At 39.7% G+C, this 26738-nt stretch overlaps 1 protein-coding gene across 3 annotated transcripts in view; it reads left to right on the top strand.

Annotated features, from left to right (window-relative positions):
* Positions 1-2134: 2134 nt before the first annotated feature.
* LOC307153992 (NXPE family member 3-like) overlaps positions 2135-26738 on the top strand; it is a 74439-nt gene continuing 49835 nt past the window's right edge. Inside the window, exon 1 of one of the 3 annotated variants that reach the window (XM_079863859.1) lies at positions 2135-2315. The gene's annotated coding sequence lies outside the window, so the exon portion shown is untranslated. The remainder of the gene's footprint in view (positions 2316-26738) is intronic. The other 2 variants (XM_079863860.1, XM_079863861.1) reach the window with 2 other exon arrangements.

Genomic DNA, 26738 nt, shown 5'->3' with positions numbered 1-26738 from the left:
CTGCAGCTAATATAATGTGCGCTGTAGCATGATACTACCATATTTTAGTTTCCATGCTTATTATTTTTATCTACTGAAATGGCCACCATAACAGTGAAGTGTGATGTGTAAGATGAGAAAGCTGAGGTTAATGCCCGTTTCACTCATACTCTGTGTGCAGTGCGAATGCGGTGCAGGAGCAGCACGCGCTGCTTTCACATATGCTGTGTTTGCATTGTGTAACTGATCCGCGGCTGTACCACAAACACATACTCACAATTTTTATTTCAAATCCAGAACTTATCAGCAACTTTTATTTCAATTCTCTTTATACAAATACACTCTTTAATAGACGTATTCACGTTTATAAACACAATTTAAACAACGTATTATTCAATGCATTACCTCTATATAGATTTATATATTAAGTTGCTCAAGCAAGTGGTAAAATATTTAACAATGTACTTGTATTAAAATCGCAAACATTTTAAATTAAAACTTAAAATTGACAAAAACAACAGACTCTCATGCCTTTTCGTTTGCATTTAAATTTTAATACAATATTGTATCTCACAAAGAACTTGTTTTTCCACCTCCACGAATGAGACGAGTGTTGTTCATTATGTTGTTCCTTGTTGAAGTAAATTGTAGTTTTCCTTGATTTACCCCGGTCTTAAAGTAAAAAGATGACTGTGAAAAATAGTAGTATTTAATTAAATGCATTACGGTGAGATTACTACATTTTCATGTCAATCTGTGTTCATTTTGACCACGAAACATGCGCTGTCACTCACAACAATCAATGTAATAAAATTATGTCAGATTCACGTTCATCTGTTTCAGATCAAATTGAACACACTTTTAGCACCACTCACTTTGAGATGCAGCCATGAAAACAATGATGCAGATTTCCCTTAACTAAGTTTTGGAGTACTTGCCATGTATTACCCCTCTTCAATGCATTTTCTGTCACTCTCAGGCTCAGCAGCAGAAGGTTGAATACTGAGGATCTGGTACCAGTGACTCATTTCTCTCTCTCTCTGTCTGTAGAGCCGTTAGAAAATGAACATGAACACTTCTGATGAAAGGTCTCATTCTGTTTCTGGCAGAATCACATTACTCTGGCCTGGCCTTCTAATATGCTCTGTAATCTTTGGAATGGGAAACAGCTGTCTCTGAATGTAAGAAACCAAAACGGCATGGCAGGAGTAAGTGTGGGTGGATGTACGAGAAAGAAAGAGACATCCTTTGTTCGCATACGCCTTGATTACAACATCCTGTCGTCTCTTCTTCCTTTCTTACCTCCTCCTCCTTCTCTATGTCTGCTTTAAAAATTATTCAACTCCTATGCAGGTGATCAAAATTTAAGAGTGCTTTTGAATAATTGAAGAGCAGAATAATAATCGCATGGCATAGCAAGCTGTGGCTGGAGAAGATAGGTTCATTCTGGCCCTAAAGGCTCTGTCAAACTCACTTTGTCATGCATATCAAGCCTTGAGCCCCAACCTGATCTCACTGTTTAAAGGAAACTGGAATTTCTGCCCAGATATTTTCTCTTTTAAGCTAACTTGTCAAAGTTTGATAAAGTGTTACTGGCATTAAAGCTTTTTTTAATTGAAGATGTAGTCCTTTTTTAAAAACACATTCAATTTATATTTATTAATTTAACAGCTGCAGTTTTACACTAAGAATTATGGTTCCCAGGGCAAATATCAACCCAGGCTCATTCGAAAAATGTGGTGACACTTCTGCAAAATGGTATAGAATTGTTTCTTGCATGTTTCATACAGTGTTATTTAAGTATTATTGAGATACTAGTATGGTTATCAATAGTTTGAAAAGTTTTAGTAATTGTGTTGTTTCTGTCATTTTTATTGTCTATGTAGTTTTTTATATATACATTTTTATGTTAAAATAAGTTTATTTTTGTTATTTAGTTTCAGTTCAATTTTATTTAATTTCAAGTAACTTTTTTTATGGTGTTAGTTTTAGTTAACTGTAATAGCCCTGTTTTTCACAGTCTGCAGATTTTTTTTTTCTTTTGTTTTTTTTTTCTTTTGGCCATTGAAATGGCAATGTGGTTTCAGATGTGAAAGGAAGGATGTACACAGAGCTGGAAGGGTGGAGCATGTTTAGCTCTCATGCTGCCAGCACTGGTTATCTAACTGTAACAGTCTCTGCATGCATGAGCCATACAAACGACAACATTATTAAGAGATTTTCACAAAAAAATAGTCTGATAGTTCACAGAACTTACTAGAATCCATTGAACCAAGTTCAACTCTTCATTGAGTCTCCTCAACATCTGTACAGTTCTTGTGACTCAGCTAGAGAAAGTAAGTTGTTGTTTTTATAAAAGTGTCTACCAAATGCTTAAATGTTGAAGTAGAGCTTATTTGATCATCTTTCAATCATTGCTCATAGGGATGGACAGTATAACCAAAATTAAATTCCGGAGTTTATTTTTGCTCGAATTCAATTTATCTTGTAATGCAGTTTTGTTTATTACCACTTTAGCGCCAAAAGTAGCAGAGTGTACCTTCAACAAACAGTTATTTTAAGAGTAGGGTTATCACTGAAATTTCTTTCACACTTCGCCTACTTTTTAAACAGCATTATGTTAAAAATGGAACACAATGGCAACGTTTACACTTGCTTTACACCTCTGTATTTTTATATTATTCCATGTCGCTCTCTAGTACTGCAATACTACCCATTGACTGCTATGCAGACATCTACCACAGGATAAATTATATCACAGAGTATTTACTGGATTTCTTCCATCAGAGATACAATCTAGGTAAACATATTAATGTCAGGTAATTATGACAAATATACCATCCAGACCAACATCTAAGTTGGCTCAATGCTTTTTTCTTTCTCAAGTTTTAGTAAGACTTTCTTATAACAGGAAGTGTTCAGTGTTGCTGCGGGCTCTCTGTAACTTTATGACCCCACATGGGCCCCAGTGCAGAACTGACTTCCTTTATCTAACATTCAGACACTTTACACCTTTTTTTATTAAAAGCTTTGCATTCTCCTCTGTTGCCACTTATTTCTGTTACATTCCTCACAGTTCTTTGATAACCTCTTTTCTGAGATAAACAGCACAAGGCATACAGGGATAAAAAGGTTATCAGAAGCTAACCAGAAGAAGTGAGTGATAAAAGAGGGATTCCGTAGATAGAGGTCTCCTCCGTTTGGGCACTTTTATGTCCTAGTTTTTTTTTTTTTTTTTTTTTTTTTTATTAAAACTTTTTATTAACATAATTTACTTTTGTTACATTAAAACAGTTTTTATATATATATACAGTATATATATATATATATATATATATATATATATATATATATATATATATATATATATACAGTATATCTATATATATAGGGTTTTAAAAAAAAAATGTAATGCCTTTTATGTAAGGGGCTTTTAGCACATTCATGTTATTTCTAAACTGCTGCAATAAGTGCAAGAACTAGCATAAAATGTTGCCACAGTCACATTCATCAGGCTTGTGGAAAAAGTAGCATGCTTTTAGTGTAATATACCTTAGTCCAGATAGAACAGTCTTTCCAATGGCATGCAAAGGTCCTTGATCACATGTAATTTTTTCAATAGACCATTTGGGTGTAGGCAGAGCCGATCCTGGGCCCTAAGCAAAATTCTGTTAAGGGGCCCTCCTGCCTGACCCATGAGCCATGTAAACCATTTGCCATTGCCTCACAGTCACACCTGACACCCCAGTGCTCCCACTACAATCCTCCCTCCTTTAACTAGTACTAATGAACATTTAATTCCTGATATCAGAAATAGACATTGTTTCTAGAAAAAGTACATTCTTAATATCAAGAATTCATATTTTAAGTAGTACAAATTTAATTATTGATATCAAAAATGCATCCTGTAAATAAATAAAAGCTAAAATGGCTTGCCATAGCATGTCACTGTGTTTTAATATAGCTTATAAATCAATAGTCAATGTCAATACATTGCTTTCCATCTTGCTTTATTGCAGAGTTGTAACTAAACCTTGACTTGGAGACTAGATAATCATTGTCTTGTTTTAAAAGTATGTGCACCTATAATGAGGAGTGTCATCACGCCCATACTGTACTGGTCCCCACAGATGTTTTGCTGGAAAGTGCATATAAACGAATGTTATGCGCGACACGGTTATCTTTTCCGAGCTGCAGTTCATAAACAAACACTGTTGCCCTTTGTCGGTTATCAATAGTAGTATTTCACTTTTATTTTATTTTTTTTGTCAGGCACTTAGTCACAGAACACAGCCCTGGAAGTGGCCGACATTAGCAAGCAAGACACAGAAAGACCAAAAGAGTAGCAGTCTACTGAAGCCATGAAACAAAAGAATTAAAAAAAAAGTAATTTTAGGTTTATGTCTCAGAATTCTGACTTTTTTTCTTGCAATTCCGAGTTTTTTGAAAAATATCAGAAAAACTTGTTATTCTGTATAATAATGAGTTTATACCTTGCAATTCAGATTTTTCTTCTCTTATACTTTTCCCCTCAAAATATAAACTCGCAATTGCGATTAATAAAGTAAAAATTGGGAGATATAAACCACCCTTTAAAGCACTCTCTAAAGCCACGCCTCCTCCAAAACACTTGAGCAGACATGATTTTGGCCACTTCATTAAGTTTGTTTTTGTAGAAAGCCTTTCTTTAAAGTGAATTTCGTTTTGTATTAATTGTATCTTAATTTTAATCAATGTTTCATCAACCAATTGCCTGGATTTAATTAATAATAAATATAGCAGGCAATATAATCAGGACACGGAGGCGCTGGCGCGTGAACTGGAGTTCATCTCATAAATTAACCGATCGAAACTCAGCGTATAAGCTACCTCACAGACCTGAGAAATATATCTATAGAAAGCTTGAAATGTGTACTTTTAAACAAAACAATTTAAAACGAAAGAAAACAGACTGCTCTCTGTTTATGTAATCTGTATGAAATGTACATTTCTCTCTGGCGCGTTCACTACTGTGAAGATCGCGAGTCAGCATCGGCAACTTCATCTTTGACACAGAAAACACTTGTTTATTAATTAACAATTGAAATGTATCCTTGCTATATCTTTGCTGTATCCTTGCTATATCTTTGCTGTATCCTTGCTATATCCTTGCTATATCTGCCGGTTCTTTGTGACAGCTTTTAGGTGCGCTTTAGGTCCCTTACATGTTAGCCTACCTACATGAACGCGCGCACCACCGCTCAATAGTTAATATTGTTCTTTAGTGTTCAGCTTACAAAGGTTTTTCAAATGTATAAAAAGTATATTTTTTTCTCAAAAAAAAAAATCGGAGTTATATTAAAAATGTATCCTCCAAGCTTTATAATGGGAGTGAATGGCTGGTGAAAATGTAAAGCCCAAAAAAGTGCATCCATCCATTATAATAGTAATCCATAATCCAGGGGGTTAATAAAGGCATTCTGAAGCAAAGCCACGTGTTTGTGCGAGGAAAATACCCATATTTAAAACTTTATAAACTATAATCACTTGCTTCAGCAGATGACCGTACGCATCGGTGGAAGGCTAACCCCTGACCCAACGCACAACGTAATGACGAAAGCGGAAGCTCAGTGGAAAGAGAAAAACAAAACACCTGTTGCGAATTACAAATTTTGAAGAGAAATGTCAGAGGACTTTTTATATAATAGAAGAGGAGCTTCAGTTTGTTGCACAGCCCTATTTGTTTAAACCGCGAGAGGCTTCTAAGCTTACGATACTCCTATACGTCATACATGCGTATTACTCTTGTGGCTCAAGTCGACTTGCGTAGTATGCGTATGGTCGTCTGGTGGAAGCTAGTTATTTTAGATTATAAAGTTATAAATATGGGTATTTTTCTTACAAAAACCCATGGTTTCTCTTCAGAAGGCCTTTATTAACCCCCCGGAGCCGTGTGGAGTAATTTTATAATGGATGGATGCACTTTTTTGGGCTTCAAATTTTCACCAGCCATTCACTCCCACTATAAAGCTTGGATTAGCCAGGACATTTTTTAATATAATGTCTGAAAGAATAATGTAATGTACACCTAGGATTGCTTGGGGGTGAGTAAATCATGGGGTAATTTTCATTTTTGGTTGAATTATCCCTTTAACTTCACAAGAGAAGTACTGTAGGCCTTTAAGTCATTTAATTATTATTAGTCATTTTGAACTTATTTCCCCATCCTAGGTCTGATTTGTTTTGATGTCTGTAATAGGTCTAACTAAACCAGTTTGTGCTTTAAGGAGTAATTGCCAACTCTTGATGCATCTGTCCTTAAAAAACCTAAATATATTAACAAGTGTCTATTTGTCAGTAGTGGGGCAGTGGACCAAAATAGAAGCAGGATTTTTCAGAGCTTAGCTCTCATTAAGGCTGTTCGATGACTGTCAAAGTTAATTTTTCTCTCCAAATGAACTGCTTCAGTTGCTTGATTCTGTTCAACAGCATTTCTGCACTTTCAATATCACACAGAGCACTATGCACCATAGTTGGAGGAATAACCGTAAACACACATGTATCTATCTGCCATCACTCATCCAGATTGCATGCAGTGTATATAACTATTCAGTTATGTGTGTTGTGTTCATGAGAAGAATTGTATTATTGTTGATTACTATTTTGAAGTGTTGTGGAATGATGTAATGTGCAAGAATGGAAGTGAATGAGTTTACAAGACGGATGAAGTTCGCTACTCTTGTTGTGTAATATCTCCTAACATATAAATTAATATATACAAAATACATACAAAAATAAATCACAGGTTTCAGTGCAACAAGAACAACAAAATAATCCTCTAAAGTCATCAAATATCTTGGATGAAACAAAAAACAAAATCAAGAAGTTTAGTGCAACTACAGCAACAAAAGACCCTTTAAGTCAAGTATCTTGGATTTTGGATGAAAAGCCAAAAAAAAAGTCTTTGTTCTTTTTTTTTTTTTTTTTTTTTTTTTTTCTTACAAAACCACCAAACTTGGATGAAACAAAAAACGAAATCACACATTTTGGTGTAACAAGCTTATGACCAGCAATCTATTAAATTGTCCAACAAATTAAAAATGTCCATGACTTTGGTATACGTGTCCAATTGCAGACATATTATCTACTATTGACCTCTAAAGGATGCAAGTGAATTGAATCTACAGCAGCTAAATGCAGCGATTACCATGTTGTTCAGCAAATCTTTCAAGGCCTTGGTGTGTTTTGACTCAGTGCTGAGAATAGCCAAACTCGACAATCTACTCTCTGCCATTGTAGCCCTTAGGGACCGTTCGGTATTTATGGAAAGGGCCACCGGAGGAAAATAGGGGAGGGTCATGTCTTTTTATTCTTTGTTGAGGGGAGGGTCATCCAACTTTTTTTAGTCTAGGGGGAGGGTCACCCAACTTTTATACTCTTGAAAACAGCAACATTTCAAAGTGGCTTGTTTGCTGCATATCTTTTACATGTAGCTCCACGTTGCTCTCGCGGAATCAGCCCCCCATCTATATCAGATGGGTCTGACCCAACAAAAATCCAGTTTGGCGCTGTTTGACAGTGCGCGTGCACTTCAGTACGCGCTCAGAAAAAGTGCATCATGTCAGAACAGAACGCCAATGAAATGTTTACCCGGCAAAGCTTTAAAGCACGAGCAAATAATGAACGTTTGTGATTGAGAATAAGTGCACAGTGTCCTGTGAGTGTAACTCTACCGCTGCATTATGTGATGTGAATGTACGTCGAGTTTTACAGTATTGGAACTGCCAGAACTGCAGCTGATAGAATGTGCACTGTAGCGCGATAGCGCTACTACCATATTTTGTTTCCACAATAATGTTAGAGATATACTGAAATTGCCACCATAACAGTGGAGTGTGATGTGTAAGATGTAGGGCTACCACATCTTTAAATTACTATTAGTAGGCTATTATTCAAGTTAAAATACGTAGACCTAGACCAAAAAACTAGTTGAGGATAAATTCGTTAAAATTGGGCAATTCCAGTGCTATGGAGGTGACATTTGCAGTCAAAACTTGAAATATAAATTCTCAGAAAATGCATTTAATACCAATATATTGAAACGTCTGTTAATATATACTCCCTTAATAAAGGAGTCAAGACATTAGAAAAATATCAGTCTACACATGCGTTTTATATTTAATATGAGGGACTTTTATGTGGCAAAATATTTTTTAGTAATTCTATGAATTACACTGCGCAAACCAAAATATATATACCCACCGGAAGAAGAAGTGTCGGCCTCCACAGAACATAAAATATTCTTTTTATTTTATTTTTCGTGTTCGCATTTATGTTAAAAAAAACAAACAAAAAAACAAAACAAAAACAAAACAATGTTAACCCTCTGGGGTCCTTCGTTTAACAGTCACAGTCAGGACCTTCGGGTCCAAATGGACCCGGAGGGCGGGATTAATATATATAAAAAAGAATCTTATTATAATATAAGTTTTTTATAATATTTTTTCTTTTCTTTTTTGGTGTTTTGAGATCATTTTATGATTTATAATTAAGAAGTGTGATGACCACTTAGCATGCTTGGATCATGACCTCAATATTGTTTGTGTTCACATACCTAATACCATAAAAGTCACCTAGTTTCGTAACATTCCGATGAAGCTGTGATTTTTAAAAATTCAAAACAGATTTTTGTAATCTGAATTTATTAGTGTGTATGTGTATAAAAGTGTGTTTGTGTGTGTGTGTGTCTGTGTGGATGTGTCTGTTTTGCACTCTTGATGTTTTATAGATTCACCCCTTCACTGTTGTGTGCTTTTTTTCTGGATCGTGGCTGATTTGTAGATTGTACACACAAAAAAACTCTGTATTGTCACAATTTTGCCAATTTCCCTTTCATTTCCTATGGGGGTCCATTTGGTCCATATTTTTTTTACAACCACTTAGACTATTCAAATCCTGTCCCCAATTTTTTTGGGTGTTCATATACCAAGTACCAACAAAGTCACCAAATTTCGGACCATTCCGATGAAGCTATGATTTTTTAATTTTTTTTATTTAAATGCTTCGGGTCCATTTGGACCCGAAGGACCCCAGAGGGTTAAGGGCGTGACAGTTCTCCATTACGGACATGACTGCTCTGAAAGCGACTTTAAAAAAATCACAGAGACCTCAAACAGAAAGCACAAAGCCTGTCTTTAAAGTGAATTTCGTTTTTTATTAATTGTATCTTAATTTTAATCAATGTTTCATCAACCAATTGCCTGGATTTAAGTAAATATAGTAGAAAATAGATAATCATGACACAGAGGCGCCGGCGAGTGAACTGGACTCTTAATAAATGAACCGAAACTCAGCGCAAGGTAGGCTAGGCTACTTGCCTCACAGACCTGAGAAATAGAAATGTCTACTTTTAAACAGAACAATTCAAAACGAAAGAAAACAGACTGTTCTCTTATGTAATCCGTATGAAATGTGCATTTCTCTCTGGCGCGTTCACTACTGCGAAGATCGCGACGCATCGTCAACTTTATCTTTGCAGTCGACACAGAAAACACTTGTTTATTAATAAACAATTAAAATGTCTCCTTGTTATATTTGACATATTCATAATCATTACTTTTGCTGGTTCTTTGTGACAGCTTTTAGATGAACGCGTCACAGCGCATCAGCAACGAAAACATGATTTTTTTCTAATCTAAAATCAAAAATCGTGATACGAACCGAATCGTAGGTTTGGTCTATCGTTACAGCCCTAGTAAGATGAGAAAGCAAGAGTTTATGGTTGTAAAAAAAAAAAACAATGGCTATCTGAACATCTTTGCCAAGCGCAAACCAGTACAGAAGTAGGCTTATCAATAAATGATAGGGCTTATCAATAAATTATCAATTAATTTATTGCTGGCGAAGGGAGGGTCATGTGTTTTTTGACTACAGATCTCAAAACTCCTTCGGTGGCCCCTTAAATAAAAAACGAACAGTCCCTTAGGTGATTTTATCTTCAGAGCTGAAAAAAAATTATTCACATGTGGTGCTGCTAACACAACAGCTATTTTGCACAACTTAAACAGTTCAAAGAAAACATTCTTATATGGTTCCAGTAAAATGAACAAACAAACTCCATCAAAGTAGTAGGACTTTCTTTTCCATTCATCTTAAGTTGATCTAATACTCTCCCTACCTAGTACTCTTTTCATCCCCATTCTAATACTCCCCCTACCTAGTGAAGCTCATGCTTAATATCTTCAACATTTGACTCAGAAGCATTAACCAAAATGACAATCTCTTCCTTCCTCAAAAAGCTACTGCTTGATGGATTTAGAGCCTGGATGCATTTCATGATGTTGCAATTGGTATCTGAAAAACGTCTTTCTATTTCCCTAATCATGGAGACAGGGTAGAACACTTTGACTCGAAAAGTTTTCTTGCAATCTGGTTCTACATAGTGTCCAAGTGTGGAAGTAATGATGGAATTTTGAAATTCCATAGCTACCTGTTTTGACTGCTTTCAGATGTGAAGTGTTGTTGAAATGTCAATTTTTTCACATGTCTTAAGTATCTTTGACCAAACGTCTTCAAAAAAGGCCTCACTGCGATAATGCGTCAGTGTCTTTTTCAGTACGTCAATGAGTTCCCTTTTGAACTTCGTCGATTGATGCTAAGGGCAACGCCTCAGGCATGACAGGTGTCTGAAATCACAATCAAATCACGGTAATCCTATTGACCGGCGACAGCCCATGACATCATTGTCGTGCGAACCCGGAAGTATACAGTATAAGGGCACTTGCAAACATGACAATCATCTTTTCGTCTTCAGGGACTGTTCTGTCTGTAAGAGAAGCAAAGCTTCCAGAAGTGTGCAGACCCGTGCCCAAGATATCTGGCACCGGGTGACACACACGAGCTGTGCGTTTTTTGTTTGGGTGAAGAGCACGCACAGGCAGTTCTCGAGGGAGCTGCCTGTGCAAACTGTGAGCGTTTTCCCTTGAGAATGCTCCGCTCTTGTCTGGCCCTCTTCTCGAGCAAAGAGGGTTCAGCTTCTGGACCTCGTGGTTCGGGTCCCGCTCGTGCTTTGAGAGGGGGATAACCCTATCAGATGGTTTGGCGGCTGACAAGGGTGAGCTGCAGGTGGAGGATTTCTCTCCTCCGCCTAGCCCAGCGAGTGCTTATCAGGATGAGCTGGAGATGGCTTATGAGGGTGGTGAAATTCAGATAGATTCTGAACCCTCTCATCCACTCTGCCCCGTGTATGCTGTGATGGATCGCACTGCAGGCAGGCTGCGGTTGCCTTGGAAGTGCTCTGGGGGAGAGATTGCTCGCGGAAGGCTTGACGATCTATTTTTCCCCGGCCATAAGCCACCAGCTCAGGTGAGCCTTCCATTCCTTCCTGATCTCCATACGGACACTGGGCTAGTTTCGCTGATGTTGAGGGGATAGGGGAACATGGGTATGTGTCGATGCCGCCCATCGACGAGACTTTCTCGAACTATCTCGCGTCTGAGCGGGCATCGACACTGAGAGCTCCAACCCTGCCATCCAAACCGCTTAAAGCAACATCCCGTTTGAATGGCAGAGCTTACATGGCAGCGGGTCAGGCCGGTGTTCGGCAAATAACGTTTTGATGAGTCTTCACTTTGCACGCCACAGATGAGCTGAGTTGGTCTTGTTTTAGAGTAATTTTTACTACTAACTTTACTATTTTTATTACTACTTTGCAACTAACTCTAAAATGTATCTCTCTGCAGACCTCATTCCCTGTATAGAGTTATGGGGTCATGTCAATGTCATAATGTTAGGTCATTTTTATTTTATTTTTGGTTATTAGGGCCCTGAAGTCCCCCTGTTAGGTGGCTAGAACGATAGAGAGAAGTACCAGTTGTATGGGCTTGTTTTGTGAGTATGTGATGGCTTCCCTTGTTGTCGTTATAAGATAAATTGAGGTGTGCCACCGCTCATTCTAGTTGTAAACTATGTTTATAGCTTAGGCTTCCTCTCATGGTGAGAGCATTTGAGGCCGCTACTCATTCATATGAATATATTATTAGTGGAGAGTTAAGTGGCAGAACGTCATTCTAGAAAGAAGAATGGAAATGTTTATGCTGCTGCTAGTTTTTTCTACACACATCTGTGTTAGCCCTCAGGCTATTAGCCACCTCAGGGTAGAGTAGTTGGTCTCTCTTAAAAAGTGTAAAAATTTTACTTTTTTTTTTTTTTTTTTTTTTTTTTTTGGAGTATAGACTGACGCTGGAGCTTCAGATAGATCTTATGTCCAGCCCACAGGACCGTGACATTTTTTGGTCCTGAGTACATCGCCCCCTTGAGCTCTGTTTGGGTTTTCAGTTAGGCTGAGCGGTTTTGCAGCCCCTTGTTGAGTAAACTTTCTTGGAGGTTGTGGCTCCTCCGAGCCTTCAGGTAGATCTATGCTTACAGGCTGGCCCTCACCAGGGCCTCTGTAGCTGGCCTAGGCTATACTAGGGATAGTGGAGGCCTTCTGCTAAAGCATTTCTGCCTCTGGCCCTTCACTTTGTGAATGTAGTCTTTTAGCATCCTTATATGACAGTCTCCTCCCATGGGAGTCGTTAGGCCAAGGCCCGTCCCCTTTCTGTGTTCTGGGGCAAGAAGAGTAATGCAGTTTGGTGCAGAGGGATAATTTATAAAGACCCTTGGTTATGCATGAGACCTCCCCAGAACAATGGGTCTTTCTTGAGCAGGGTTAGGCCGTCTTTCGCCTCACAATGAGACTGGGTTTTGTCTGCCTGACCCCACTATGCAGAACTAGCATATGGACTTGGGCCGCCAGAAGAGGCTCCACTCACCTCGCTCAAGCGACAGGTTGTAGGTGGTTAACTTACAAATAAGCCCCACTCCCCTAGGCTGGACGCAGATAAAATTCGGTCACATCTAGAGCTGCTGGTGGGCCCACACCCTGTTAAATTTCAGGGTTAGGTGGTGGTATTCCCCTGTTTATAAAGGGTAGGTCTGAGTACTTCACTTTCAGTTCTGTATTATCCTACCTCGCACCATTATGGCTCGGGTCGAGCGGAAAGTTTTAACCTTCACTTCTTTTTGGATTTCGAAGTACGCTCCCATGAAGCCAGAGCATTGCCATGAGCTGACGCCCATGCATACAGATGGTAGGCCCCTGACTCTGACTCCGTTGAGGCAGAGTGGCATATGTTGTACTCCCCTTGCTTAAAGGGTGTTGTGTTCTTGCTGAGTACACTGCCATGGGCAATGTGATTATGTACCAGGATGCTGTAGGCGCTGTGTAAACAGCTTATTTGCCAACGAAGGCTGTGCTGTTACAGTAGGTAGTAGGCCTCAGCAGGCCTCCTTGACCGGGCAGCCCCCAAGAGGGATCTGTAGGCCAGCTTACCTCAGGTGGTTGGCCTTAGTAGTTCAGGCAGTAGACTCACTGATGAGTAGTAGGCCTTAAACAGGCGTCTTCGGAAGGGAGTCCTAACGTTGTGGGACATACATTATAGCTGCGACCTGGTAGCTAGCCTTATTAGGCCTCCTGTGGGTGGCCTCAATATTTGTGTTTGTGTAATATGGTTCCCAACGGTGTATGTTTGTTGCAGAATAGACTGGCTATCAGCTAGTAGGCCCGACCAGGCCACCCTAATGGCGAGTCCTCGGCAGTATGAATTTGGCTGACAGCACTGACTTGCTTCAGGCCTCTCAAATCCTCTAAGTGAGTCTTGAGTGACGGGGTATACAAACAGTAGTGTTGATGGTCAGGTGCTGACCTAAATAGCAAGGCCTCCCTGACCCTGAGCCCCATCATGGGGTGCTCGACTGTTAATTCGCTGGCCAATCAGACAATTGGCTTCAGTGGGCCTCTCTGGAGGCACGCCCTGATTATGATCAGCCGAATAGGATTGATCAGTGTCAGGCGGTTGGCCTTATCAGGCCACCATGTAGCTCAGTCCCAAACCTTACTCGCCCATGGCAGTCAGTTTCTCACCTAAATAAAATTTTCAGGTGACCGGCTTTAACAGGCCGCTCCGAGACTGAGCCCTAAGACTGGCAGGCCTTAGCAGGCCACCCTGAGACTGACACCCAGAATCAGGGTTCATAGCAATAACCATTGCTATATGTTTTAGCTTGCTATCAGATAGTAGGCCTCTCCAGGCCTCCTTGAAGGCAGGTAGTAGGCTCCTCCAGGCCTCCCTAGTTGTTCTGGCAGCTAGTGGCCACTTACTATCAGTTCAGATGGCCTTAGCAGGCAGCTTCTGAAGGTGAGCTTGCGCCCTAGCATGACTAATGGTAATTTTCTGCTACTGGTTCCCTCCCAGAACCTCTTTTATCTAGACTACAGCCTGGTTTGCCTACCGAACAGACCATGTGCTCCCCTCACTGAGGGTCACTATGAGTACTCGGCCTCCTGAGTCGGGTCAGACGGTCGTAGGCCTCTAGTGAGGCCTCCCAGTTAGATCATCCCTTAAGCCTTTTCAGGCCTCCTCAGTTTTTTGAAAAACAAACACTGGGTAGATCTGTGGGCCGAGCAGAGAAACTCCCCTCGCTAGCAAGGGTTGTAAGCACTATGCTGAGTCATGTTCTCCAGGATACCCTGTCTCTGAGGTCCAGGCCGAGTGGTTCACTGTCAGCTTCACAGTCCCTCGGGTTGGATGCCGTACCTAAAGGCAAGTGTCCAGAGGGTCTGTCTTTGGACAGACAGGAAGTTGGCTAGACTGAAGTGTCCAATGTAAGTGACGCCAGGTCAGGCCTTCCTGGTGGCATTTCGGGTGAGTATGTTCCCCTGAATAGTGATTGGCTGGGGCTCCTTCGGGTTCCCTAGCCACATTCCTTAAAAGGGACCCCTTCTAAATTTAAAGCTGTGGTCCTAGGCCCTTGAGCAGGCCCAGGTAAGCAGTGTTTATGGAGGTTTTCCTGTGGAACATATAGCTTGGGCTATGACCGTAGGGAATGCTGTCACTGACAGCCCAGTGTGACCTGAGGGTGAGGGGTTCTGGCATTTCATTTGAATTTACTGGTTTTGACAGTTGTCACTGCCAATGGGTATGCACTTCCCTTAGCATGGTGGCATGGTATATTGTTCCCCTTAGCATCAATCGACGCTGTGCAAGTTCCCTTTCGAAAGGGAACGTCTAGGTTACGACTGTAACCTCTGTTCCCTGAGAACAGGGAGCGAGACACTGCGTCTTTTCGCCATGCCTCGAGGCCTGCCTGCCAAACAGTCCCTTCAGACGTAAAGGTGATGTCATGTTTGCAAGGCGCCCTTATATACTTCCTGGTTAGCATGACGATGATGTCATGGGCTGTTGCCGGTCAATAGGATTACCGTGATTTGATTGTGATTTCAGACACCTGTCACACCTGAGACGTTCCCCTTAGTGCCAATCGACGCAGTGTCTCTTTCCCTGTTCTCAGGGAACAGAGGTTACAGCTGTAACCTAGACGTTCAACAGCCTTAGAGACTTAGACTGGATTTAGAGATTTAGACTGGAGCATCTCAGACAAAAATATTAGTCATTTAACACCTAACACCATCATATATGCTAAACTGCACTACAAGCCATTTCTGATGGATGTAAGATCCAGACAAGAAGACATAAGTTTTTCCTTACTTTTCCAAACAGCCGATTATTTTCTCAGTTAAAGGGATAGTTTACCCAAAAATGAAAATTCTGTTGTTCTAACTTTCGGTCATGCAATTATATCTTGTAGAATACACTCTAATAAATAATTTTGTAAATAAAATGTGTGCTTGTGTATGTAGTTTAAATGTTGTGTTTCATCTAAGGTTGATTATACAGTATGTAACCATGACTGACTATAGGCATACTCCACTTAGGACAAGATAAGAGCAAAAGCATGAGTGAAGTACAGCCTTATACTGATTGGTAAACTGCACTGTGTTTTATACACATCTTAAGAGATATGCTGGACATTCATATTAAATTAGCATTATTTTCCTGTTTTTACGTCATAAAAATCGATATGGCTTTAGTTGTATGTAGGACATATATGACATACATGATTAAAAATACATTAATATTATGCAATTTATATTTTTGTTTTTGCAGCATATATGTCCTTTACAATATTCTGTTGGAACATATAAGAATCACAGGTGTTTTTAGCAAACCTTTTCCATATGGGATAGGTCTGTCTGGTTCTGTGAATCACAAATTCAGCTTTCCTTCTCAGAAGATCGTTCAATTCAGCTTTAAGGGTCTGCAGCGTCTTAAAATGTGAATGAGAGAATGAAGATTTTAGTTAAATTCAAGTGTTTGACATTCTTCAATTCTCTGATTCTGCATCTTTTTTACATTAGTGGCAAAGGCTATTGAGAAATCTTTAATAAAATCTTTCGTAGTTTCCAGACAAATATAGGGTCTTCAACCGAACCAATATTAAATGAAAGAAATTCAGACAGACCAGATTTGAAGTCTTCATCGAACTGGTTGTTCTGTAAACGAGAGATATTAAATCGCCACCGCGGATATATTTCAACAAATGGAGTACATTCAAATTCTGCCATTAAAGAATTGTGATCTGCAAGAATAGCTGGTAGTATCACTGTCTGGTCAAAAGAGTTCAGAAGTTCCTTGGAGCAAAGTAGATAGTCTATTCTTGAATAAGAGAGATGCCATGTCGAGAAAAAGGTTTCTACTCAAGGGGTTCCCAGATCTCCAAACATCGACCAAATTCAGTGCTTTTACAAGATCATTAAGCGCAGCCGAGGAATTAAGCTGAACTTGACTAGGAGGAAGATCTATCCAATACAGGATCTATCACCGCATTATATCAGTCTATCAATGAAAGCAAGTGGCTAGTTACATGTGGGAAAAAATTTGCCTCAAATATTGTAGGGGCATGAATTTGATACAAATGCTATGTTCTTCCCCTTAATGTTTGTACAAAAATATGCAAGCCTGCAATATTGATCTTGACTTTCACTGTCAATCTTGAGGTTTCAGTCGTGAGAAATCAAAACAACTGTACCTTTAGTTTTAGTTTTAGTATTAGTAGAAAAGGTTGCAACTCTATAAAATGTATTCTATAATCTCTGAACGTCTGCTCTCTTTAGATGTGTTTCCTGAATTAGAGTGATATCAATCGCTTTCCTGCGCAAGTAGATCAAGAATTTGGCTCTCTTATTTGGACTGTTGAGTCCTCTGATATTAGGTGATATAATTTTTAATTGATCCATAATCTGATGAAAAAGTGGTGCGAATACGTTTTGCAAAACCAAAATATATCTGCTTGACCTGTGACAAAACCAAAACATTGTAAGAGATAGATAGAAATAACATGAACAAATACCCCCTATCAGAGGCCACAGAATCCCCCAACATTATAAGGGCCCGTGACAACATCCACCATCGTTGAATGAATGAGGCATTTAAATATCGCTTTCATATGTACTACTGTACACCCAAAGCGCTTTACAATCATGTCGGGATCTCTCCTCAACCACCACCAGTATGCAGCATCCACTTGGATGATGCGACGGCAGCCACAGTATAACGGCGCCAGTGCGCTCACTACACACCAGCTATAGGTGGGGAGGAGAGAGAGTGATAGAGGCAATTTCATGGGATGGTAATTATTAGGAGGCCATGATTGGCAAGGGCCAATGGGTGGAATGTGGCCAGGACACTGGGGTTACACCCCTACTCTTTATGAGAAATGCCATGGGATTTTTAATGACCACAGAGAGTCAGGACCTCGGTTTTACGTTTCATCCGAAGGACGGTGCTCTTTGACAATAGAGTGTCCCCGTCACTATACTAGGGTGTTAGGACCCACACAGACCACAGGGTGAGCACCCCCTGCTGCCCTCACTTACACCTCTTCCAGCAGTAACCTGGTTTTCTCAGGAGGTCTCCCATCCAGGTACTAACCAGGTTCAACCCTGCTTAGCTTCAGTGGGCAACCAGTCTTGGGCTATAGGGTAATATGGCTGCTGGCATAATGTCAACGTTCACCAGAGCATCAACCACCCTCTTCCATTGAACATGAAGTATGTAGTATAACAACAGTATACATAGTATAAACAGTAGTGACAGCCATGTTTTATATGTATGAAATAAATATAAGTGTTTGACCAATTTGTCCGAAAGAGAATTTTTTTTTTTTTTTTTTTAATCTGGCACCCGATGCATGAGTATTAAGAGCTTCCACTAAGAATTCCTCCGCTTTTTTAACTGAATCAAATGAGTGATGATTACCACCAAAACTGACAGGAAGGATGGTGGGGTATATGAGGAAGTTTGGAATTCCCAGCGCATGCAGCCCCTTTTGAATACTTCCGAAGGCCTGTCGTCTACGGGAGGTAAACCCGTTGTAATCAGCGAAAAAACACAGTAGGAACTCCTGGTCACGAATTGGTTCGGTTTTCGTCACTTCCCTGGCTCCCTGAAGAATCTTTTGAATGAAGCCTATTGGGTCATCCCCTTCCCGGCCCTGCGGCAGTACCACCAAACGCACATTATCACAGCGAGACCTGTCTTTTAACTCCACGATTTTCAAGGAGAGGCTTTGCTGCTCTGTTGTGCACGTTTAGATCATTCTTCATCTGCCGCGTCTCACCCTTAATCTTGTCTACCTTTGATACCAATTCTCGTACCGTGTTCGTTTGAGATTGCACTTCTTGACAGAGCTCAATCAGAGAGGATTTAACATCCTCCATAGCCAACCGAATCGCATTTTGAATCGTAGTTTCAAGCGAGAGTTGTTGTTTTGAAAGCGCCTCAGCAATAGCATCTGTCAGATTAGCCTCAGTGCTCGCTAGCTTCATCTTTTTCTTCCTGGAGGGAGTTGTGGACGGCGAGGAGTCCTGTTTTTTGTTTCCATACATTATGCTTGCTGACAAAATACAGAGTAGGAACTAACTGGCTGTTGGTACTATATATTGTTATTTAGCAAAAGAAAGGAGGTTTGGAAGGAGCATCAGAGTCCGTCAACCATCGCGTGTATGTGTCACTTGACCTCTCCCCAAATGAAGATCTTTTTGATGATATCTGAGCGCTTTCTATCCCTCCGCAACTGACGCTTTGACTCTTCAAAAAGTTCATAAAGAGATCATAAAACTAATCAAGCAGATAATAATAATTTTCTGAAGAGACTAGACTGCTTTATATGATGAACGGATTGAATTTAGGCTTTTATTCACACATAAACATTCATCAACTCACACATCAGTTGTGGTAAATGGAAACTCAAGCATGTTTGCTTGACGTGTGAGGATTATTCTCCTGTTACTCAGCATGTTTGAGCAAGAAGTTTGTTCTCATACGTTAAGCAGGTTCGGTTGAGCTTCTGTTTATGTTCACTGATCAATGTTTGTTAATAAAAGCCTAAATTTAATCGGAATATTCATCATATAAAGCGATCGAGTCTCTTCTCGATCTTCTCCCAGTTCATTGGCCACTTACTTTTATGTAGCCTAATTTGTGAGAAATGGAAATTTACGTGATGTAAATCCGACAGATCCGAGTCTTTAAATTGCTGTGCAAACTAACATGGCGGCTCCCATTGCACGTCATAGATCTAACATGATCATTATAAATGTGTTTAAATGACAAAACATATTCACTCAGACATACTTGACAATTGGAATATATCATATCATGAAATATAAGTTTGTGAATATTTTTTGGGGGAAAAAAGAAAAACTAAATAATAGCGGTAGGCTACATCTGTCATACTGGTGATACGTTATAAAATAACGCTGAGATAAACGCTTATAAAACTCACGTTGGGGGCTCCACTAGTTTGTTTGTCCTGGCTCTGGTTAGAAGTCCTGTGCCAGTTCTTTGTCAAAGGTTCCACTCCTGTGTTTCCTTGCATGTTCCTGCCCTGCTTTGTTGTTTCCTTTCCAGTCAAGTTCCCGGTCATGTCTTCCCCTACAAGGTAGTTTTTCTTTGTCTTGTTTAATTTTATTATTAATAAAAAAGCCCATTGTTTCTGCATCCATGAGTCCTCGCCTCATCCCTTCACCCAACCTAAACAGAAAAAGGTTATTAAACAAATAATAATTAAATAAAAATAACAATTATTTCTTCTACTTTGAATATCTTAATGATTTGTATTAATAATTTGTATTACTAAACATAGATAGAGATAGAGAGAGATTTATTTATCCTTTCGGAAAATTGTTCTGCACCATACAGTACGTCTGATACATTTATACATAAGACAATAAGGGCCCTATCTTGCACCCAGCGCAATTGACTTTGTACACCAACGCATGTATCATTCCTATTTTGCACCCGCGCACAGCGGACTTTTCCCTCCACAGACGCACGTAGGTTAACTAAGAAATACACTTGCGCTCCCCGGGGCGGTTCAGCGCAAAGAGGAGGCGTGTTCCGTCGCAAACGTTCCCTCATTCTATTTTGCAGGTTTAGAAAACAATTCCGCCACTGACTGAATTCCGCGTTGCGCATGTTATTCATATGCTATTTTATGGGCGCATGCTTGGCCATAAACAATGTAGAGTGTGCACAACGCGCATACACTTTGATTCTCTCATCTATACAGAAGCAGCGGTTTTCAAATCATAATTATTATTATGATAGATAGATAGATAGATAGATAGATAGATAGATAGACAGTTTATTATAAAAGCAGACATCTAGCTTACACATTTACCCAAATTATCATACGCCTGTTTAACCGAAGTTAATTTGGGTGTGTTTCTCCATCCCCAATGTAACTTCTCTCTCTTTTACGGCCGTGACGAGAACGTCGGTCTCCTCAGCTGTGAACTGCTCCTGGCACTCGCCTGGCAAATCCGCCGTTATAATAGGAATCCGCTATAGAACAAGCGCGCCTGCTCTTAAAGGGAATGTGAGATGACGCTCTGATTGGTTTATTTCACGTTACGCCCAAACCACACCTATGAATAATGAAGCTACTTCAGACCAACCCATTTTAGATTTGCGTCGGGCGCAAGAGTCATTTATCCCGCCGGTATAATAGCAACAGCGCCTAAGACCCGCCCACAAAGTTACTTTTTTTACTTTTTTTCAAAGTTAAGTTTTGCGCTTGATACTTGCGTTTCAGATCGTTAAAATAGGGCCCAATGACAGTTTGACAAGACAGAATACAAAACAAAATATACAACAAAATTTCCCTCACCCCAAACACCCCCACCCTACCACACCCCCACACATACACAGCATCAGGACAAAAGACTCAAACCCCACTACACATAACTAGGATAATAAAGTGCAGTTGTGCATACTGTAACAGTCAAGCTGGAAAGAAAGTGCATGGTGCTATTTAAAGTGCTGTCCTGCAGGTAACTCCTTATTCATCAATGTAAAGCTAATTGGAATGAATGACTTACTGGCTCGATTAGTTTTGAAAGAGGGTAGCCTAAACCTCCTCCCTGATGGCAACAACTCATATGCCTGGTGTAGGGGATGTGACATATCTTTATTAATTGCTTGACCTTTCTTCAACACCCTTCTTTCACAGGTAATAGCCATACTGTCTAGTTTTTCCCCCGCAACCTTGCTGGCCAAGTTAACTATCTTGCTCAGTCTGTTTTTGTTGGTCACTGACAAAGAGAAATACCAGGCAACACAACAAAAAAGTAGAATGCTCTCCACAAATGAGTGATAAAAAAGTAACATCATATCTCTATCCACTCTAAATTGTCTTAGCCTCCGCATAAAATGCAGCCTTTGCTGCCCCTTCTTATAGATGGTGTCGGTATTACTGTTCCATTGCAACTAATTATCTAATATTGTGCCTAAGTACTTGTACTCGGCTACAATCGCAACATCCTCTTCATTTATAACCAAGCACTGATGGGGCTGGCTCCCAATTCTGTAATCTATTATTATTTCCTTTGTTTTCTTTATATTTAGAAGAAGACAGCTGGACCTACACCAGTCTGCGAATTGATCCACCCAGGCCCTGTAGTTGGTCTCATCACTATTCTGTATTAACCCCACTATTGCTGTGTCATCTGCAAATTTTATTGTGAGATGCTCATATGTATTACTTCTACACTCATTAGTGTAAAGAGTGAACAATACTGGTGAGATGACACTGCCCTGTGGGGATCCTGTATTGGTCATAATCGGGGAGGACACAGCCTCATTTACCCTAACACACTGTGTTCTCTCCGTCAGAAAGGACTCAACCCACCTGATTATGTTAGGATTTACCCCTAACTGCCCCAGCCTCTCCATCATAATGTGGGGCCTGATGGTGTTGAAGGCGGAGGAAAAATCTATAAAGAGAACCTGGGCATATCGTTTGGGCTTATCCAGATGGCAATAGATATTATGGAGCATATACAGAAGGGCATCATCTGTGCTCCGCTTGTTTCTATAGGCAAACTGTAAAGGGTCGATATTACATTGCACATCATTTAGAATATGTCTCAGAACAATTCTTTCTAGGCTCTTCATCAGGATTGATGTTAGGGGATGACTGGACGATAATCATTTAAATCAGCTGGTCTTGCTACCTTAGGTACTGGTACTATGAGCGAGGACTTCCAGGCTTTAGGAATGTAGTGTGTATCTAATGACTTTTGAAAAAGCTGGCAGAAAATGAGGCTAAGTTGTTCACTACACTTCTGCAGAACCCTTCCACTTATTTGATCAGGGCCTGGTGCTTTTTTGGAATTAATTTTATTAAAAACTCTACGCACCTCATCTGCTGTAATAGTTGGAGGAATACCATACTGTAGCTGCTGTCTAATGGTATCACGCTCCAGGAGAAAGTCTGATGTTTCGAACCGTGCATAAAAACCATTCAGTTCATTTGCAAATGCTTGATCATCTCCATTTGTATCTATGTGCCTTTTCTTCTCTTCCTTCCCTATCATTGTATACATCCCTTGCCATGCATGTTTCAGGTTATTCCCCCTCATTTTCGTCTCAATCTGCTGTTTATATTTCTGTTTACAGTCATTTGTTATCTGTCTAATTTCCTTCTGAATTGCTTTCATTTTAAGCATGTCTCCCTGCTCAAAAGCTGTCCTTTTCCTGTACAATGCAACTTTTAATTCTTTATTTACCCAAGGTTTGTCATTTGGAAATACCCTAAAAGTTTTTTCTGGGATTATACAGTCCACACAAAACCGAATATAGTCAGTCACCACTGTGATCCGAGTCTCCGAGGGGTGGTTTTGCGTAGCCCTTATAAGCGTCTTTAATATTCCCAAAGCATAGATCGAGTGTCTTATCCCTCCTTGTCGGGCACTTGACGTATTGATAGTAATTGGGCAATACGCTTTTGATTGAGCATCCATTAACCCTTGTGTGGTGTTCATATTTTTGTTACTCAGCCAGTGTTCGTGGGTCTGGTGGACCCGCTGCATTTTTGGGTTTTTAATTCAACACAATCAAAAATGTTATATTAAAATACTCAACAGATGTTTACTTCATCCCAATTACAAGCAATATAAACAGCATATATGGTCAATATTTTCTCTTTACCTTTGTTAGATCACATTTAAGAATTGCAACCTCGTGTGGGAATGGCAGGAGTAGAAGCACAAAACTCACTCTTGCACTCTTTCACACTTACACACAATCTCTCTCTCACATGCACGCACACACACACTCATGCAGACACATACACACACCCACAACACACACACCCACAACACACACACAGACACACACAACCCCCCCCCCCCCCCCCCCACACACACACACACACATACACATGCACATACACACACACACACACTCACTTGGATATGTGGTGTACGGTCACTCTCCATAGGCATAATGGTTTTTCTAATGTACAAACTGTATAATATATCCCCCTACACTAACCCTACCACTAAACCTACCAATCACAGAAAACTTTTGGCATTTTTTGAATTTCAAAAAACACCATTTAGTATGTTTTAGTATGAGGACACAGATGTTGTCATAAACCATGTTTACGTTGTAATACCCATGTCATTATACACATTTGTGTCCTCATAAACCATATACAAGAACATACACACACTAACAGCAGGCCCTGACAGGAGGAGGACAGAGTAAAGGTACACAGGACCTACAATTTCCACACTTTTATTAGCCCCGGGTCCAGTGGACCCGAACATCCTGTGTGTAATATAAATGTGTAGGGGGGGTGTACAGTGTGTTTTCATTAAAAATGTGTTCTGATATATATTCCTCACAGAAAATGAGCCAAGGCCAATGAGTCTCAGTTTGAAAAAATAATTAATTGTATCATTTTTCTTTTGATAAAAAATGAAAACGGGTCCAACAGACCCGAACACCATACAAGGGTTAAAGTCTCAGAGAACAAACTTCGGTGCATCAGGTGCCATGTTTTCTAGTTTAGTCATTGTGTCGTATATCTTATTTGCCACGACCTTAGTATTAGCGCGGGGATGAATATATACCACAGTGACAAACACCTGACCAAATTCCCTAGGTAGATAGTAAGGTCTTACCGACAGTGACAATAGCTCAATGTCCTCCGAGCAATGGGAGTCTCTTACTGTGTAGTTTTCACACCATCCCTCATTTATATAAACACACACTCCCCCACCCATTATTTTGCCAGTTACCTGTGCATCACGGTCCAGTCTAATCGGGTCGCTAAACCCTGTGATCCTGAGTGTTGAGTTATTACTCGTACTTTCCCGATACTCTGAGAGGTACCTCACAGCGTTCCGTAGCTCCGTAAGTTGCTTCACCAAGGAGCGGGTGTTAGCCAGGATGACCGTAGGTAGCGGTGGCTTGCTCCCCCGTGCGCGAACTCTACGCCGTACGCCCCCGCGCCAGCCTCTTTTCCTCGGTGCTGTGGATGTCCGTGTACACTCATCTGGCAGATCGACTGGAAAGTTTCCGCTGTGCAAATCCCTTAGTTGCCAGAGTTGATCCCGGGTATAACGTAAAATCCCATATGTTGTGGCGGCGGCCGATGCATAGCTTCCCTGACTCAGTGAAAGGACTGTTAACAGCAACAGGTGAATCGCCAAGACGATAGACAAAAGCTGCGTAACAAAACGCATCTTGACTTTGTTGGCTCGCTTCTGACTTAGCAACCAAACTTTCCCAGCGTGTAGTTCGGGGCTTATGCGATGAAAGACGCTTACATATAAACCATAAAACAAACAAACAAACATTTCAGACGTGCTGTAGGCACTCGTCGCCACAGTGCAGCGCCGTAAATGTGCCAATCAGCTGAATATACATTACACTAATGAATACCTAATTAATGTTAAATAATTCATTACCATATTTTTTAAGCAGTTCTAAAACTTTGGTATTTTATCTTGTTACATTCAATTCCCTCACAATATCCCTAAATATTTAAAGCGGTATTTTTTTTTTTTTTTTCACACTTTTGTCTAGTATTGTGTACACAATAATGATTTGGCATTAAAGAAAAGCATCCTCCCTTTGCATAAAATTGCTACCATCAATGCGTTTTATTATTGTTGAAGAACTGCAGTGAAGGATAGCATGACTAGATTTAGTTATCCTTAGCATTCGCATCTTCATTTCATACAAATGTTGTTTTAGGGGATGTTTTTTTGCGGATGTAGTTTTCCTTTGTCTTGGAGGTAACTGCTGTGCTGCCAGCATACAAACGGAGCAGCAGGGCTTGAGGTTTTAAAAGCACTCTGAACATTATTCTAATGTAAATAGGTAGTGTAACTGACAACCTTACCTTCATCTCACCTGGGAGAATAATCAAACCTTACATGAGGCTCTTTTTAAGGGAACCCCCGCCCCCAGATTTGGTGTCTCATTTACAACAGTGGGTTATTTCCATTGACGGAAAGGACTTTCTTTGAGTGCATGGGTCATTGGATATGGTCCATTTGACCCCAGTAGACTCAAGTTCAGGCTCATTTACATTTCGGGGGGGGGGGTAACACTATGATTGCAGAAGAACTGTGTTGTTACACAGCAAAAATGCCTCTGTTAAAACAAGAAAAACAAACTTAAATATAGCAAAAATTCCTAAAAATCAAATACCAGTGATATATGCACAAACAAAAAGTAATTATATTAAAGTATTAATTAATACATTTGCATTATTTTTGTTTGTTTGTTTGCTGTATTAACCCATTTGTATTTTCACAAATCACTTGTTCTTAAAAGGTTTTTCTTGATTATGTCACAAAAACTCACTTTAAATATACATAAAATTAAGTTTTGGTTCTCCTATTAATTCATATTATAAAATAAAAAAAGGACAGATACTAGAATAAGAATAACTTATTATATTCAAAATTATTATTCAGTTTAGAAGTATAGGCACAGTTTGGGTGCTATTCAGAATTTAATTCAAAATGAATTTGAAAGGAAGTCGAATTCAAGTGGAATAGAATTCAAAAAGATGTTCATATGTTCAGTACAAATTACTCAAACAATATTATACACTTAACTTTACACAGTATCAAAAATTTAAATGCCATAAAAAATTTAATTTAATCGATATTTTCATTATTTTAATAAATGAATATACTTTATTTCCCAGAATGCTCTAACATATTCCATAATTATGATGATTCTGTATGATGTTATAAAGCTATCCTAAAACAATATGTTTGTGGTGCAGAATGACTAAATTAAAATCCAATGGCAGTGTTGAATGATTGAGAGAAATATGTCTACCCGGCTGAGGAGGGGGGAAGTATCAGGGAATCAAAGTATCAAAATTTTACTTGAGTCAATTGAGTATATTCCTCTTCCTGTCATTCTGCAGTAGGCCTAAATCAAAATTCAGTATCCTGTGCATAATGCCAAAAAAAAACTTGTATCCACACTGAGTAATTCTTATTCCTGTATCAGAGAACATAATTC

This window comes from Squalius cephalus (assembly GCF_949319135.1).
Source record: "Squalius cephalus genome assembly, chromosome: 25".
NCBI lineage: Eukaryota > Metazoa > Chordata > Actinopteri > Cypriniformes > Leuciscidae > Squalius > Squalius cephalus.
The sequence above is the reverse complement of the archived record's forward strand: the minus strand, read 5'-3'. Positions and strand labels throughout refer to the sequence as shown.